General features: G+C 43.6%; 2 long non-coding RNA genes across 2 annotated transcripts in view; both read right to left on the reverse strand.

Annotated features, from left to right (window-relative positions):
* The window catches only part of LOC109478640, a 31681-nt gene that overhangs the window by 2175 nt on the left and 12652 nt on the right, over positions 1 to 16854 (reverse strand). The gene's annotated exons all lie outside the window — the stretch shown is intronic.
* Positions 9325 to 10713, reverse strand: LOC109478639. Its single transcript, XR_002140747.1, has 3 exons — positions 10633 to 10713; positions 9671 to 9780; positions 9325 to 9467 (listed from the first exon to the last, which is right to left on the reverse strand). It is a non-coding gene; the product is annotated as an uncharacterized LOC109478639 (long non-coding RNA).

Raw genomic sequence — 16854 nt, forward strand, 5'->3', positions numbered from 1 at the left:
TACCCTGGCCGTTTATCAGCAATGATGTTCCCGCTAAGAAACGCATGTAAGGCCCCTATTGGGCCGTACAAGTCATGTGGTTCTAAGGCCTTCTACCCTCTTCATCTCTGGCCATCTGTGGCGTTTGGCCAATGGTCCTCCTGTACGTCACCGATGGTAAGGTCAATCTCGTACCCAGCGCACGGTGGGATCATTCCCATGTGTTGCCTTGTTCTTGTGTATGGCTCTGGGAACAAGTCTAGTGGATTGTTTGATTGTATAGAAGGGGGTAGAGCAAGAAAGACCTCGAGCGCCGCGACAACCCGGAACTTGCGAGGCCTCGAGTTCCCGTTTGCGGCTTGGATTACGCTCTACGCACAATTAATCGATTGCGCTTTACGGTTAATTCCCGATAGCTACAACGCATTACGTATAATTAAAACGGCGAATTACGCTCTACGCCAAATGCGCCAATTACGCTCTACGTTGAATTAGAGGGTCCGTCTACGCTCTACGTAGAATTAAAACGGCCGATTACGCTCTACGGAAAAGGGCTTGGGGGCCACCATTATTGAGCTTGCCTTATTTTGCACAAGCCAATCAGCTCCAGGATCACATAAATTCAAGATTGCGGACGTAAACACTGTCACCACTGTCTCGGCTTCTTCTTTTTCTTCTTCCGGTAATGTCCAACTGCCGATACCGGCAATAATTGACATGTCTCGGGTCGAAGGTCACCAGCGTGACTGAGTCTAGGCCGGACTGGACACCCTCGAGACAAAGGTGGCCAGGGACGGGGATTGGACAGTGTCTGTGGGCAGGGCGTTCCAATCGCGGATAGTGCGAGGAAGAAAGAAATAGTGTTTGTAGTTCGTGCGGCAAGTTATGTCCTGGAGCTGTTGACTGTGGCCTCTCCGGCTTCTCCTGCTGCCAGACACGGGCTTCAAGGCGTCGCATCTCACACATGCAAGGTCATGCTGGATCTTGTACATCATGGCGAGTCTGGTGGTACGGCGGCGGCCTTGGAGAGAAGCCCACTGTAACTCATCCACGCTTGGCTGCGTTCATAACTAAACAAGTCACCTTCAGGCCCAGCAAGCTCAGCTTGTCACATTGAACTTTCATTATCGCATTCAGCGGACTCACGACAATATAATGAGGTCAGATCCAAACGGCCACGGATGCTGGACTCGTCACTCTTGAGTTGAGTAGACCGTAGATCCGTCGTTGGCTACTCGATCTGGCTGCGGCTTGAAAGCCCATGTAGCACAGGCTTTTCCGTCCGCTTGTCCTAAGGAACACGTTTCGGCCATCACTTAGTCCCTGTAGCGTGATTTTCTGGTGTTCACGAGCTGTTTGATGCCCAAAAAGGCTTGCACGACTGAGACAATATAATGCATTACCAACCCCCATTTTATACATAAAACCCAAAGAGGCGATGTAAGACGTAACATGATTGGCTCTCTGATTCCTGGTGACCTTTGCCCTTAGCTTTGCACAACTGAAATCTATGTCTCTGATTGGCTGACAGCTCCTTGAGGGCCACGTCATCTGGAGTAGAAGACTGGGCCTAGGAGTAGAAGACTGGGCCTAATATGGCAGGGTCGGTTGTAAGGTAAACAGAATACCGCGCCGCCGACCCTGCCTCGGGAGGATGCAGGATATGCAGGTCCTGGAGACCGCTCCATCTCTTTTTTTTTAAAGATGGCGCATATATTTGCATCCCTCCAGTTTTTAGAGATTTATGCAGTGTTTAAAGAGTGTTGTAAATATTGGTAAGTACAGGGGCGATTTCACTAGCTGTCAATTTAACCCAAAACAGTATACCTGGGGTCCGCGCGGACCCCAGCACTATATATTCTGTAATATCTTTTTTGTTTCTAAAGATTTTTTTTCTGAAATTTTAGGTAATTGTCACCCACAAAGTTGTCTCTCAATACAGTGCAGAAAACTCCGTTTCTACCATTTATAAAAAAAATTATATCTGATTTTCTTTTGGGGTCCGCGCGGACCCCAGCCGGCTTTCGATCATAATGGATACACTGGCGTTCTTATACATTGCCTTATTTCCGTTTTTATATGTTTTTATGCACTCATCGTATGTCTACCAAGTTTTCAGAGAATGGTGTAGTAATAGAATCAAATTTTAATAACTTTGGTGTAATTATGACGTCATGTGACGTCAGAGCTAATAATATAGTCCACCATATTGAGTTTTGACCAATGACGTCATCAAATTAGCATATTCTATGCATATTAAATGACTTAACTTATATTTAATTATGTAAGATGTTATTAATGCTGGAAAAGAAGTGTAATTTAATATAAAACTCAGACAATTTTTATGTTGAAACCAAAATTACTTCTATTTTCAAAAAAAACGCCTGCTAGAAACCCGTTGCCATGGCAACACAAAAAAACATCAACTTACTAGTATTAAACTAATATGAACTTTTTTCCAGAGACATTTTAGGAAAGGTCTCCAAATTTGATACTTCTAGCGCAAGCCGTTTAGCCGCTATCTGAGATCAAAGTTGGGCCTCAAAAGCCCCTTCAGTCTGAAATGGGTTTAAAAATCGGGTATTTCTTCTTGTCTTCTTTTCTTCACCAAAAAATAGAAAAGGTTCAAAATGTATGGTTTTTGTATGTAATGTGGACACAGAGGTTCCCGCATCAGTTTGCAAAACAATTGAGCTGGTAGCATGTTGATAATTTCTAAAAATTAGCAAAAAACTGTTCTGGGGTCCGCGCGGACCCCAGGTGTACAGATTAATCAGTCCGGGAAGGTGTACTGTTGAGGGTTAAGGAACCAGGGTGGTATTTGGTCTGGTCCGGATGCTTTAGACGGATTGAGACCGGGATAGAACTTTCTATATGTTCCATTAAGGGAGTACAGGGCTGACCGAGAAATGGCATATCTGTGGTGAAAACACTTTTGAACTGTGAACTGAGTACTTCTGCTTTTTCCCCACTGTCACTGACAATCAATGGTACAAAATGTATTTCTCTCCTTTAGGGTTGCTACCCCGACAAGGTCTCTCCTCAGTCCTTTTATGTACGACCATAGCTTTTCAGAACTATAGCTTCTCCCACAGTCTGGGGACCCAATGTCACCGATCCTCTTTTTCCGGAATTCCTTAGCGGGACCCAGTCACTCCTGTAAAGCTCAGACTAGGAAGTCTTGTCATATTTTGTACCAATCAATCAATAAAAACATATGCACTGCAGTGAAATGTATTGTGCTCAGCTTTGGTCCAGCTACAGAGCATAAAAAAAATTCATAGGCTACGAGTCGCTTATCACGATGGTCTTAAAATCCTACTGTCTCAGCCTAGGACTACTAGTAACAGCGACCTATTTGTACAGACTCGTGTCGACACGTTTGATGCCAGGCGTCGGAAGTTGTTGTACTCTTTTGCTTCGCGTCTCTTAGCGTCTGAGAACGCAATTGTCAAACTGCTGCTCCGCTCGGAGACCTTTTGCTCTAGCCCATTCTGGAGCCTGGTCCGCCCACCGTAAGGGCTCGACAGTCTTTTATCTACTTATACCCACTTAGATGTTTTATTTTAGATGTGGTTGTGTAATGTTGTCTGTCTGTGCTATGGGCCATTGAGCCTGAAATCTGTCACCCAAAAGTCAAGACCATAGCATGCTCAGGACAAAAGATACAAAAAGGCGGAAGTTCTGCTGCAGTACCAAGGTCATCCACCAGGAGGCCCATATTTTACATTGACATTTGTCTTCCCAAGACTTATCAACATACCAAATATAATCATAATCCATAAAGGTGTTATGCAGTTATGCTGACTACATATGTGCGGAAACACAAACACACACAGACACACACACACACAGATAGACAGACACGCCAAAAACATTACCTCCATTTTTCATGGAGGTAACAAGAGTAACACCATACAGATCTATGCGTTAAAAGGTAACGTAAAAACTGAAGAAGGAAAACTCCTATTCAACAGGACCGTTGTCCTTCGCTACACTAACAGAACGAGGTAACTAAGGTATACACTAATTCAGCCAAGTAAGGGTGGGTGGGTTGTGTGATTTTGAAATGATGCCACACAAGCGAGGGGTGGAGGCACGAATGACCAGGGGTAGGGTGACGGGTGATGAGAGGATGGGGTTAACTAGAGGTAGTATGGTTACAGTACCATCTGTGCGCCGACAGAAAATGGAAATTCTCTTCTTCACAAGTTCCGAAGAGAGCCCCATTTTCTGTCTATGCACAGATAAGACAAACAATGTACAGATAAGACAAACAATGAATTAGGGTAGTGCGCTCCGTCACGAAGGGAAAAGGATAGGAGGAAGTGAAGTCGTTAGCAGGTAGGGGAAGGGGGTGGACTAGAGGCCTAAGGAGCGCGGGACTGTGAGAACTGAAGATTCCGATTTCAGAACGTACCCTTCCCGAGCTTGTACACTGCGCCATCCTCGGTGATGGGCGATAAGGCGATCTGGAATCCCGCCCATGGCGGTTGCTGCGCTGGCTCCATTGGCGCGTAGGCTGTACAGGCTGTACTTGGACGAGTCAAGTCCTATGGACGACAGCAGCAACAGCAGCTTCTCACGGGCCCGGGTGTACTAGATCGGTTCACGACGCAGGGACAGGTTGTAAAGGAAGTTGGCGATTCGGCGAAACAGCTTCACGTGACCGCAGGACGTGGAGGCGCGGAGGAAGCGGCGCAGGAGGGACTCGGGACAGGTGGTGTTGTGGGTTTGGGTGATACAGATCCAGTGTCCCTCTTGAAACTGGTCGTTTTTGCGCTTCTCCAGGAACAGGGCGACGTGTCCTTCGCAGAAACAGATGTCGTCCACGTGGAGTTGGCTGAGGTCATCCCAGCGAATGAAGCCTTAGAAGCCTAGGACGATAATGCATAAAGTTTGCCGAACGCAAGGTTGGTAGATGGTGACAGGTGTGTGGAAACAGCTTGCAAATGTCCCAGATGGAAAGAGGCAGCGTTTTGGTAGTCGTTGCTGCGAGAAGGCGTTTAGCTGCCTGTAGAACTTGAGCTGGTAGTGGGTGTAGGTGAGGGGAAGGATGGCCAGTCTTACGGTGAGCCAAGGCTATGGCGAAGCATGCCGCGTCGAGGAGAGCTGGTGAGCATGAAGACTGTAGAAGATGGAGAAGGTACAGCGCCACATGGGGGCCTTTCGCCGGTAGGTATGGCAAGTGTTTATCGGTTGCGAAGGCCTTCCAGCGGAGAAAGGAGCGGGTGTACTTCTTGGCGGTGTTCGTCGATCTATCGGCAATGAGGACTGACGGTAACAAGTTGGTCAAGGCACACAGTTCGGGGTCCCTTACGTCACATAGCTCCTGGTACTGCTGGACGGCGGCGATGGCAGGGGGCGGGGTAGGGGATTGTGAAATGATAGTTAAGCGGTGATGGCTGACTAAGAACAAGTAAAACTAGCTATAGTTAACCGATGACACAACTAACACCAGAAGTAGCAACGAACAGCATCGTCGAAGCGACGGGTGCTCAGAGTCAAGTGTCCAAGGCAAGGTTAAGTCCAATAAGGTGAGGTAGACTCCACGTGTAAGACGGTCGCGTGTGGTGCCAGAGTCGTACCTCGCACGTTGACCATCACGTCCGTGTGGGACACGGGGAGGTTGTGAGGCGTGGTAAAATTATGTACGGGACATCCGCATAGTTAACTTGTAGTGAGATGTGCCACTGAACGTGCGCCACATCTGGGTATGTAACGGTCGAATAAGATGTGCCATATAAGTGCGCCACATCGAACAATGCTGGTAACGAGATGTGCCACGTGAGCGTGCGCCACGTTGCAACTTTTTTGTGCCAAGCTAACTAGGATGTGCCAGAAAGGTGCGCCACATCCAAACCAACTCATCCAAAGAGATGTGCCACTTAAGCGTGCGCCACAACCTTCGCACGAGTAATATTTCGGTCACAACCCGCCGTACGTGCTTCTGCGTGCTGTCTACGTGCAAAAACGTGGGCAAACGTAGGGGATCCGTGAGTGGTGAGTACCACCTCCGTACGGAATCCTACGGATTTGGGAGCACGCAGACACGCCATAGAAATTTAAGTGCATGCACATGTAAAACTTTTTCTGCGTGCGGTCTGCGGATTCACCGCCCGTGCGTGCGAGTACGGGCGACGCGCGTGCCCCGTTCGTACTGTACGAAAGACGCACGTGTGAGTACGGCCTCCTTACGGTAAAGTTGCAATCGCACAGAAATCGTTGTAAGCACGTACAACTCACTTACCACTTGCGCAACGTACGATGCACGCAACCGCTCACGGCCAGACGTGGCGTACAGACCACACTCTTACACCTTGCGAAACCGTGCGAATGACGTGCGACTGACGTGCGTCGACGCCACTCCTTCCCAAAGTTTTCAGAATAAAACGTAGCAGACGAAGCCCCCAAAAGAACGGACAAAAAGCACGTACGGCGGGTTGTGACCGTCGCTTTAAGCGTCTCAAGGCAAGGAATGTCTGATATGGCCAATGAGGCGTTCACAGACGGAAGTAACTGACAACAGTCAGCAATGAAGGAAGGGACACCGCTTGTGCCAGAATTTGCAGAGGGGTCGTCGGCAACACCTCCTGTCACATGGAGGAGGATCAGAATCGCCCAATCAGCATTATGGGGTGGGTGGTGGGAAGGATAGGACACCGGGAATGAAGCAGGGTTTGGTTGCAAGGGTAGACTGAATGGGGGTAGGGCTGCAGGATCCACACGAACAGAATCTGGCAGGTATGTTTATGTTTATGTTTATTAGGAATCTCCATTAGTAATACAAAGTTTGTTAATTAGTATTCCTGGAGTCCTTTACATTTAAAATATGAAATATATATGAATTACAAACTTAACAAACTTAATAGCTACAATTATATACAAAACATCAGCTTAAGTAGCAGTATAACAATAACAATTAACATGTATGCCTACTTGCTTGTATGCACAACAATTAAAACTAGCTTAAACTATATAATGAAATACATTGGAGAGGTCAGAGGTCCCTATTTTCACCATGTATATTACTACCATGTGCCGAGACGCATGTGGTTGTACTTGTTACTCCATAATTTGATGTTTTCTTTTTAAAAATGTTCGTTCGCTTCCAGATGTCATATCAGATGGTAGATTGCTGTATGATTTTATACTTCTATATACAAATGTTCTGGTTTTAGCTTTAGTTGTGGGTTTGTCCAGTGTAAACGCCCCTCTTTGTGCAAGTCTTGTATGGTGTCTATGTGTCGTTTCTATTTTCTGCAAGTGTTTGAAGATACAGTTAGGTTGCTCTTTAGTTACAATTTTGTGGAATGCACAAAGAGTACTGGTGAAAAGTCTCTGGTTGACTGTTTGCCAGTTTAACTGGGTGTGTATGTCGTTAAGTCAGGCGTCAAAAGCGGCTTTTGTGGCTAAACTAGCTGCACGATTTTGGATCACTTGTAGTTTATCTAGGTGTGTTTGTTTTTCGGGACGACCTTGAGTGGGCTGCATAGGCGAAAGCGTTCCCTGCTGGGGACTTCCACAATACTACCTACTGACAGGAGGTCATGAATGGCGGTATCCACAAATTCTGAATGCTCGTTACACTTACAGGAAGGTTAAGAAACGTTTTGTTGGGAGGGTGGGTGAAGAAAGGGAATCAAAGCAAAAACCGTATTCCGCAGGACGAAGGGGGAAGCTTTGATACTACGCCATTTATCTATGTATGAGCGTAGACAACCATGTACACGTGTGCGGATCGAGTCTTGTTCGTAAATAGACCTCATTCCAGATACAGTCGCCATATTGATTCTATTCTCGCGAGAGCACATCCTTGGCGTGAGCGCGCGTGACCTCGCACGAAAACGAGACCGCCGTGTGGTCGCGGATTCCCTGTAGTACGTTCTAACACAGTCGATAGCGGTGCTCCAACTTCAACGGTGAGTTTTGCCCGTCCAGTGTAAAATATTGTCGGAAGTACGGCTTTCACGGGTAAAGAATGTTGTTGTGGGCATGTGGGATCGATTTTGGCGGGTAGAAATGCATGTTTCTTCCGATTTTGAACAGTTTGGACGGGCGGCATTGTAGCGTATGTGATGCACTTTGTTTACATTCTACGTACGCAGCTAACTTCGAAAAATATCGAGTTTAGCCGGATATATTGCCACAAAAACCTAAACATGTTGGCCCTGGAGTCTTGTGGGTGGAAATTTATGGAGTGTTCGGCGATTTCTCCGTAGATTTATCGATTATAGCGTCTAATGTCCGGCCGTACGTAGAGTGAAACTTTCGTAACTTGGGGAGGGGGGCGGTTGTTATTCTAACGTCCCCCGTTTATTATTATTATTTGTCGATGGAACTTTACTAGAATAGAACGGTAGAAAAACATAACTTACCTTGGTGAGATCCTGTTGGGTAGAAATACGTCTCTTGAACGAAATTTTGGCGGTCGCCCTGAAGATTCATCGATTACAACGTCAAAGCGCCCAGCCAGGTTTTTAGTCACTCACGTAGTGTGGGAGAGGCAGGGCATGTATTTTTCTAAACGTCCTACGTTTTGGGAGACGGGGATTTTCCAATGTTTACAATATTATAAGAACATCATAAACAGTGTCTGGATGAGATCCTGGCTTCGGGTGGTTCATGTTCTCATTTCTTTATTATATGTCTTTGTCTAAAATTTTAACATTTTTTAAAACTCTTTTCAGACAAACACTACCTGCCTGAAGAGGGAAAAGAAATTCAAGTCTGCAAAGCACAACACAGGACCATAGAAACAGTGCCGCTAGGACATCCACCTATCACATGGTCTTTGCCCCACTCATGTTGTCAAAGATGTATTATTTGGTTGTTGCCAAAAGGTTTTAGTATGATCCTATTGTTGATTGATTTTATCAGGCACAAATACTGTTGTAGTGTAAATACAATGTAGTGTTTATTGAGTACAAAAGGAAAGAGCTGCTACTAGTACATGTACTAGGAAACAGATGTGTGTTAACAGTATGTACATGTATCAGAAACTGAAAACAGTTCAGTAACACTATTTAATTCATTCCTAATAAACCATGTATAGTTTAAGTTGGTTTTCCACCATTTGCTTCTCATTGAAACATGTAGCCATGATTCATTTTTTCACTAGATCATGTATGAGTAGATTACATACATGAGAGTACCCAAAATTCCAAAATACATGTAAGTTAGGAACACTTCCTTGAAGTTGCTTCTCATCTATTTTTTTTTATTTGTGAAAAAACATGTACATGTTCTTGTAACCTTCAGACACATGTAAATACAATGCCACTTCAATAAACATGACAGTTTCAGTAGTTCTGTACAAGTGGTGGTAAAAAGTTTGTCAGCAGATCAGGTAAGCATGGTGAAGATGTGGTCTGTGATGGCAGTGCAGTCGGTGATGGGGATGTTGCCAGGTCAGGTTGAAGTATAGCCATGTTGGTGTCGAGACCAGGATCCGAACAACAAGCGGAGGCGTCCTCAGGTTCATCAATCTGTAAAGTCAGTCAAAAATGCAATGACAACGTTTGAGTGCAACAATATGAAGTGTTCTTTACAAGAAGTAAAATACCATGTGAAGCAATCCAAGTATGTTTTTATTAGCATCCGAAAAGAAAATTATGCGGACATTACTGATACAAAACTTTATGGAATAAAATTCAAACTATGTACATTGTAGTTGACATGCAACATTTACTTTGTTAAGTCCACAAGCTCCTTTCTTTTTCTTGGTGGGAGAACATCTCTTCTTTGGAGCTGGTCTCTCTGGTTTCTGCTTCACCCAGGAATGAAGGACGGGTTCTGCACCTGGAATCATACAATATGGAAATTTTCATTAACAGTTATATTTTTTTAGCAATGCCAGATTAATAAGAAGAATATTATTTGTGAGAAAAGTTTAAGGTTTTAGACAAAGACATAGATATAAATAAAGAAATGAGAACATGAACCACCGAAGCCAGGATCTCATCCAGACACTGTTTATGATGTTCTTATAATATTGTAAACATTGGAAAATCCCCGTCTCCAAAAACGTAGGACGTTTAAAAAAACACATGCCCCGCCTCTCCCACACTGCGTGAGTGACTAAAAACCTGGCTGGGCGCTTTGACGTTGTAATCGATGAATCTTCAGGTCGACCGCCAAAATTTCGTTCAAGAGACGTATTTCTACCCAACAGGATCTCACAAAGGTAAGTTATGTTTTTCTACCGTTCTATTCTAGTAAAGTCCCATCGACAAATAATAATAATAAACGGGGGACGTTAGAATAACAACCGCCCCCCTCCCCTAGTTACGAAAGTTTCACTCTACGTACGGCCGGACATTAGACGCTATAATCGATAAATCTACGGAGAAATCGCCGAACACTCCATAAATTTCCACCCACAAGACTCCAGGGCCAACATTTTTAGGTTTTTGTGGCTATATACCCGGCTAAGCTCGATATTTTTCTCCATATTATATGAGTTTGCTGCGTACGTAGCATGTAAACAAAGTGCATCACATACGCTACAATGCCGCCCGTCCAAACTGTTCAAAATCGGAAGAAACATGCATTTCTACCCGCCGAAATCGATCCCACATGCCCACAACAACATTCTCTACCCGTGAAAGCAGTAATTCCGGCAATATTTTACACTGGACGGGCAAAACTCACCGTTGAAGTTGGAGTATCGCTATCGATTGTGGAAGACTCCATTGTTAGACCGCCTCAATGGGAAACCTGACCGGGAGTGACCCAACGGCGGTCTCGTTTTCGTGCGAGGTCACGCGCGGTCACGCCAAGGATGCGCTCTCGCGAGAATAGAATCATGTATCTGGAATGAGGTCTATTGTTTCCGGTCATCAGGAGGAGGTGGGGAAGCTCCAGTGGGGTCCAGAAGACAGATGTTATCAGTGTAAGAGGGTACCGGATCGGTTTGGTCACAGTGGTCTGAAGAAAACAAGGTCGTCAATCTCAAGATAGTGGGTGGAGGCGACGTCGAGGGATTAGGGCAAAGGCGAATGGGCCGAATTATAATTAGCGGGGGGGGGGTGTTGTAGACGCAAATCTGAGAGGGGGAAAAGCGGTGAATTGCTAGAACTAAGTTGACTTGGTGTATTTTGAACACCCCTTGACGAAATGACTTGGTTGTCCGCAAGTGAAGCAACTGCTAATTAAAAGCTAGCTGGTCCTGAATCTTAGAGTTGAAGTTGTAGCTGTATTTGTTCAAATCGTGGCGCCATGAGATGGTGGGTGATGCGGATGTCGGGCTGCTGGCCGCGCGAATCTGAGACTGAAGTGACTGCATCCTTAGGTCAACCGATGACTGCCGTTCCTCCAGGCGGGTGATGGCGGCCAGGATCTGCGCTTGATGGGACGACTGATCCAGGTTCAAGTTTTGGGGGAGGGTTGTTATCCAAGAAGCGTTGCGGGTCACGACGGGTCTTGGAGCCGTCGTCAGCTGAGATTTCAGTTGGACCGGATTTACTCGTGCCGGCCAGAGATTCAGAGGCCGTGGAAGCCGATCGATCGTGTGGAGGCACGCGGGCTCCGGCGAGACTTGGCCTTGGCCATCGGTAGGGAGGTCAATCGAGCGAAGGAGACAGGGCGAACAGGAGCCTGACAAAGGATGCTGCCACACAAGCGAGGTGTGGAGTCAAAAATAACCGGGGGAGAGGGTGACGGGTGATGAGAGGATGGGATTAACTAGTCTGAGAGGTAGTGTGGTAACAGTACCATCTGTGCGCCGACAGGAAGTGGAAATTCAACGCGCGGCTTTAGTCTCAACGGTAAATATTTTTTTTTTAATAAGAAACAGTTTCTTAGGGACTCTCTTGTTCAAATGTGTTAAAATCCGCACTGCATATACCTCAAATGTTGTTGTTTTGTTTACAGCGCTAAATGTGTCTTAAAGAACCCTTTACGGGCGTTAAATACTTATTCTGAAACATACCAATATTATCTAAACAACTGATTTAATCTGGCCCTAGATTCCCCAGAAAATCCTCAGTTTTTGCATTTTATAAAACATAATACAAAACTAAATTTTTGAGCCGGACAGATTGTTTTTATTTCAAAGTTTGAGTGTTCCTAAAGCAAAAAAAAAATTCACAAAATGCAATTTTTCAACTGCCAAGGCCAATGATTCCAGAATGCAGCCATCTTTAAAAAAACATCCGACACAGATCAAGATTTTTGTCTTGTTTAAAAGTTAAGCTATTTTTGAGATCAATTTAATTTATTTTAATGCAATTGAAATACCATGTTTGCAAGCATGTCAGGCTGCGTGAGTAAGTGGATGGGATTATTCAAATCCAGGTATACAAGAATTACGATCTTCAAGGTCACCCACAATGGCGGCAATGACACCGTTGAATGTGACATATCCACTTTGAAATAGCGGCGTAAATGTTCTGTCCCGGAATCTGTTTATATTTGTGAAGAAGTGGATTTTTACTGTTAGGCGGAACCCATTTTAAAAGGGGGTTGAAGTAGCGAATTGTTACGAGTTTACCGTAAATGACCGCGGGTGACCCCAGATCGAACGAACGTTGGGTTTGAATGACGCCATATCGAATATGATTTGGTTAAAAAAATTTGGAATAATTTGATCACCGTGTTTAACTCGTTATGTTGTATACTATTAAGTATAACTAGAATAACCTATCTAGATGGTTTTAGACAATAAATCACATTGATGGCGTCATAATAATATCAAATTGTTGTTATAATTTACTATTAATAGTACATTATCCTCCAATACGGCCATAATACGCTTTGCCGTCATCGAGTTCTGAGCCCCCCTCCCTCCTCCTCAGTAACACGGATCGCAAAAAAGCCAAGTCTAGTCAATATATGGTTTTCTAAACTCCATTTACAATGTGTTGTGTGTTAAATTCCTATCCTTAGGCAATATTTCATTTCAAAACGTCCCCATAATTATGCGAATGACCTCTATATTAACATAATATATGCATAGTGATGTTTACCTTTAAGTAACTATCACATGTCACAAAGTATAAAATTCATTCACCATTTTAAAAAATCATATATTTTTCGCATTAATAATTTTTTGCATAATTGTATCTGTTGATGCTTCATGTGCCATAGATTACATACATGGTATGTGTAAAAGAACTCTCCTGTAAAGCACTGCAATTGCAGAATTTTGTCCTTAATTATGCAAATTTATTCTTCATCTGTATATTTTGCATTTAGTTATGTATCTCTCTCTAAAGCGATGGTCACAACCCGCCGTACGTGCTTCTGCGTGCTGTCTACGTGCAAAAACGTGGGCAAACGTAGGGGATCCGTGCGTGGTGAGTACCACCTCCGTACGGAATCCTACGGATTTGGGAGCATGCAGACACGCCGTAGAACTTTAAGTGCATGTAAAACTTTTTTCTACGTGAGGTCTGCAGATTTACCACCCGTGCGTGCGAGTACGTGCGACGCGCGTGCCCCGTACAGTCTATGAGCGTGCAACGTACGGACTCCGTGAGTCTAACTTCACTATTCTCACGTGCAATTGCTGTACGGACAGCGCACGAAGCACATGCGTGCCACGCACGGTGCTTGCGTCATCCGTGCTTACTCTTCACTTCCCAGTTGACCTGCTCAATGACCACGCAGAACACACGTGCACCATACCAGGTGCTCCGCACGTGCAACGCACGTGCAACGCACCTGATTTCTACAGTATATAAAGACGACTTGACGGGCGACTGCCAACTCGTCTCCAAGATGCCCAGGAAGGCTCAGAAGAAGACTACCAGACAAGACCCAAAGAAACGGGCCGCCGTGTGAGAGGACGTGTGAGAGGACGCTCCGACATTTTCAACATTTTGCCACGTCTGTTTGTACTGTTTGAACTGCCAGCCAGCGAACTTTATCTGACAACGGTCTACATTTAACCGACTTATGGGAAAGCGACATAGAGGCTCCAGGGGCAGCAGTTCTGAAGAAAACAGTCCGAAATCGCGAAATTGCCCCCCTCCCAAGACAGCAAAAATGGCGTCTGGTGGAGCTACGCTGACATCGCTACCCCCAGACTTACAGAAGCTGGCGCAGCTGATCTTCACTTAAGCGAAGGAACAACCTATCCCCAAATCCACCTATGCTGTTCTGCTCGTCGATGGGAAAGAGAAGAAGCGTATTGATGCGGTGGACTTACTGTTCAACTCTGAAGACATTAAACCAACTTGAGGTTTACAGCATTAGCCACTTCGAACTGGATTTCACGAGAACTTTATTGCATTATTTTTCATGTGAACACCATGGACATTAATTTTCATGAGTACTTTATTTTTTATGTGAAGAAGTGGAAATAAATGAGGTTGTATTGTACTTTTGTGGGCTATGAGTATTTTCTTCTAAGTAAGATTAAGTAGAATATCTTTAGTAAGATAGAACAAAGGACTTGTCTATAGAAATTCAATTTTTACTTTCATTTCTTAATTTTGTTATTTCCTGTGATCATTGCTGGTGAATATCTAGCCCACAGAAGTTTTGAAGTTGATTTGTTTCCTCTTTTATTGAGTTTATCTCATCTTAAATGATTACTTTGTTTATTACTTATGTTGTATTTTGATTTCACTGAATCAAGTGCTTTTGTTACCACCGGTGTTCAACATGTTCATTTTGATTTCACTGAATCAAGTGCTTTTGTTACCACCGGTGTTCAACCTGTTTATTTTGATTTCACTGAATCAAGCGCTTTTGTTACCACCGGTGTTTAACCTGTTTATTTTGATTTCACTGAATCAAGTGTTTTTTTGTTACCACCGGTGCTCAACCTGATTATTTCATCACACTGGTATGGTGATTCTTGGGTTCCCCTTTTATTATGCTAATTAGCTTATTTGTATCCAGGTGGTACCAGCACAAGCTAAATATTTTCTGTGGTGAAAGAATTTAGGATGTTATCAAATAACATCCTAGGTGTATGTTAACAATCCGGAGTAAGAGCCTCAAACTTATAAGAACCTATACTCCTTCGAGGCGCCAAATCATGTTGTTATGTAACTTTTTGTTTCTTTTGTTGTTGTCTTATTATTTTTGTTACAAAGCCCTCCCTACTATAATGATAGTGTACATAGATTATGAGTCTTGCCATATTCTGAGTTCATTCCTTTATTTCTGCAATGGAACATTGATTTATGATGATTATTATTTTGTTACTTGTATTCTGTTGATTAATATTATTCTATGTTGGAATGATATAAGCATAGAGCTTGTTATAGAATCGGTTTATATGATTTGGTATCTGAGTTCATTAATATTCCATTTTTTTGTCAGCATTCAAATTTATAGCTATAAGTTCAGGACCTCATCAGATACTTTGTTCAACCTACACGTACGTTGTACGTAATATTTGTTTCAGAACATTTTACTCAAGTTCTCTTTTGTTGATACCACTTATGATTTGCAGTGACAGTTATTTTGATTGTTTGGATAATTTTGATGTTCGCTTAGTCTTCCCCAAGTTTATTTCCTTTGTAGATCGGATCTTCCCACACCATACTCAATCCGGAGCCCCGATGACCTCTCCTGGCTTCCCTCTCCGAGACGTTTTTTCCCAGAAGTTATGTCAAAGGTAGAGTGCCATATATCTAGTTTTAATTGTAATGGACTGGGAGATGCTTATAAACGGAGGGGACTTTTTACTTGGTTAAGGGACAAACCTTACAATATTTATTGTTTACAAGAGACACATACAACCTTAAGAGATGAACAAATATGGCAGAACGAATGGGGTGGTAAAATATACTTCTCACATGGTACCTCTAATCAAAGAGGTGTGGCTATTTTAGTTAAGAATAACACCAGCGCTCAGGTTCATCATGTCAAGACTGATGAAAGTGGGCGCTGGATCATTTTAGATATTGAGATAGATGGACTACAATTTTGTCTTGTTAATTTATATGCACCAAATGACGACTCACCTGCCTTTTTTAAGGGACTTGAGCAAGTCATAGATACTTTTGAGATAAGTGATGAACGTTTGATTGTTGTTGGGGATTTCAACACTGTGCAAAATGCATCAATGGACAGATCGGGTGTTCGACATCGTAATTATCATCCTAATGCACTGGAAGCGATCTCTGAGTTAAAAGGAAAATTTGATTTGCATGATATATGGCGGTTCAGAAATCCAAATGTTGTTCGTTACACCTGGCGTCGTGGCCTCCACGCTAGTAGATTAGACTATTTTCTGATTTCTTTTTCGTTGTTAAATAGAGTAACAAAATGTTGTATTGCGGACAAATTTAAATCTGACCATAATCTAATTACACTATCCTTTGTAACCATGGACTTCCCACGAGGACCTGGTTACTGGCAGTTTAATCAGTCTCTTCTTCAGGACAGAACTTTTATTTTACATACAAAGCAAGTTATGACTGAATTTTTTGAAAATAACGTTAATACTGCAAACCCACAAGTTGTATGGGATGCAGCAAAGTGTTCTTGCGGGGACACTGTATTAAGTTCTCCAGTTGGAAAAAGAAGCAATACCTGATTAAGGAAAAAGAACTCATTAATGAAATCAATAATTTGCAAGCTCAGATCGACAACACCACCTCTCCCTCACCTGACCAGCTGGATGAATTAGCATGTAAACAAAAGCTTCTGGAATCTTTATACAACGAACGTTTAAATGGTATCTTATTAAGATCTAAATCGCGCTGGATGGAGTTGGGGGAGAGGTGTACGAAATATTTTATGAATTTGGTCCGTCGTAATTATACTAGAAAAAATATCCAAAGACTCAAGAGGCCCTCTGGTGAGGTTGTTTCTAATCCAAAAGATATTCTTTCTGATCAGGTCAGTTTTTATTCTGCATTATATTCCTTTGAAGAAATACCAGTGTCCCTTACTGAAACAAATTGTGACGGC

The sequence above is a fragment of the Branchiostoma belcheri genome, unplaced genomic scaffold, assembly GCF_001625305.1.
Source record: "Branchiostoma belcheri isolate BF01 breed outbred unplaced genomic scaffold, Haploidv18h27 scaffold446, whole genome shotgun sequence".
Classification (NCBI taxonomy): Eukaryota; Metazoa; Chordata; class Leptocardii; order Amphioxiformes; family Branchiostomatidae; genus Branchiostoma; species Branchiostoma belcheri.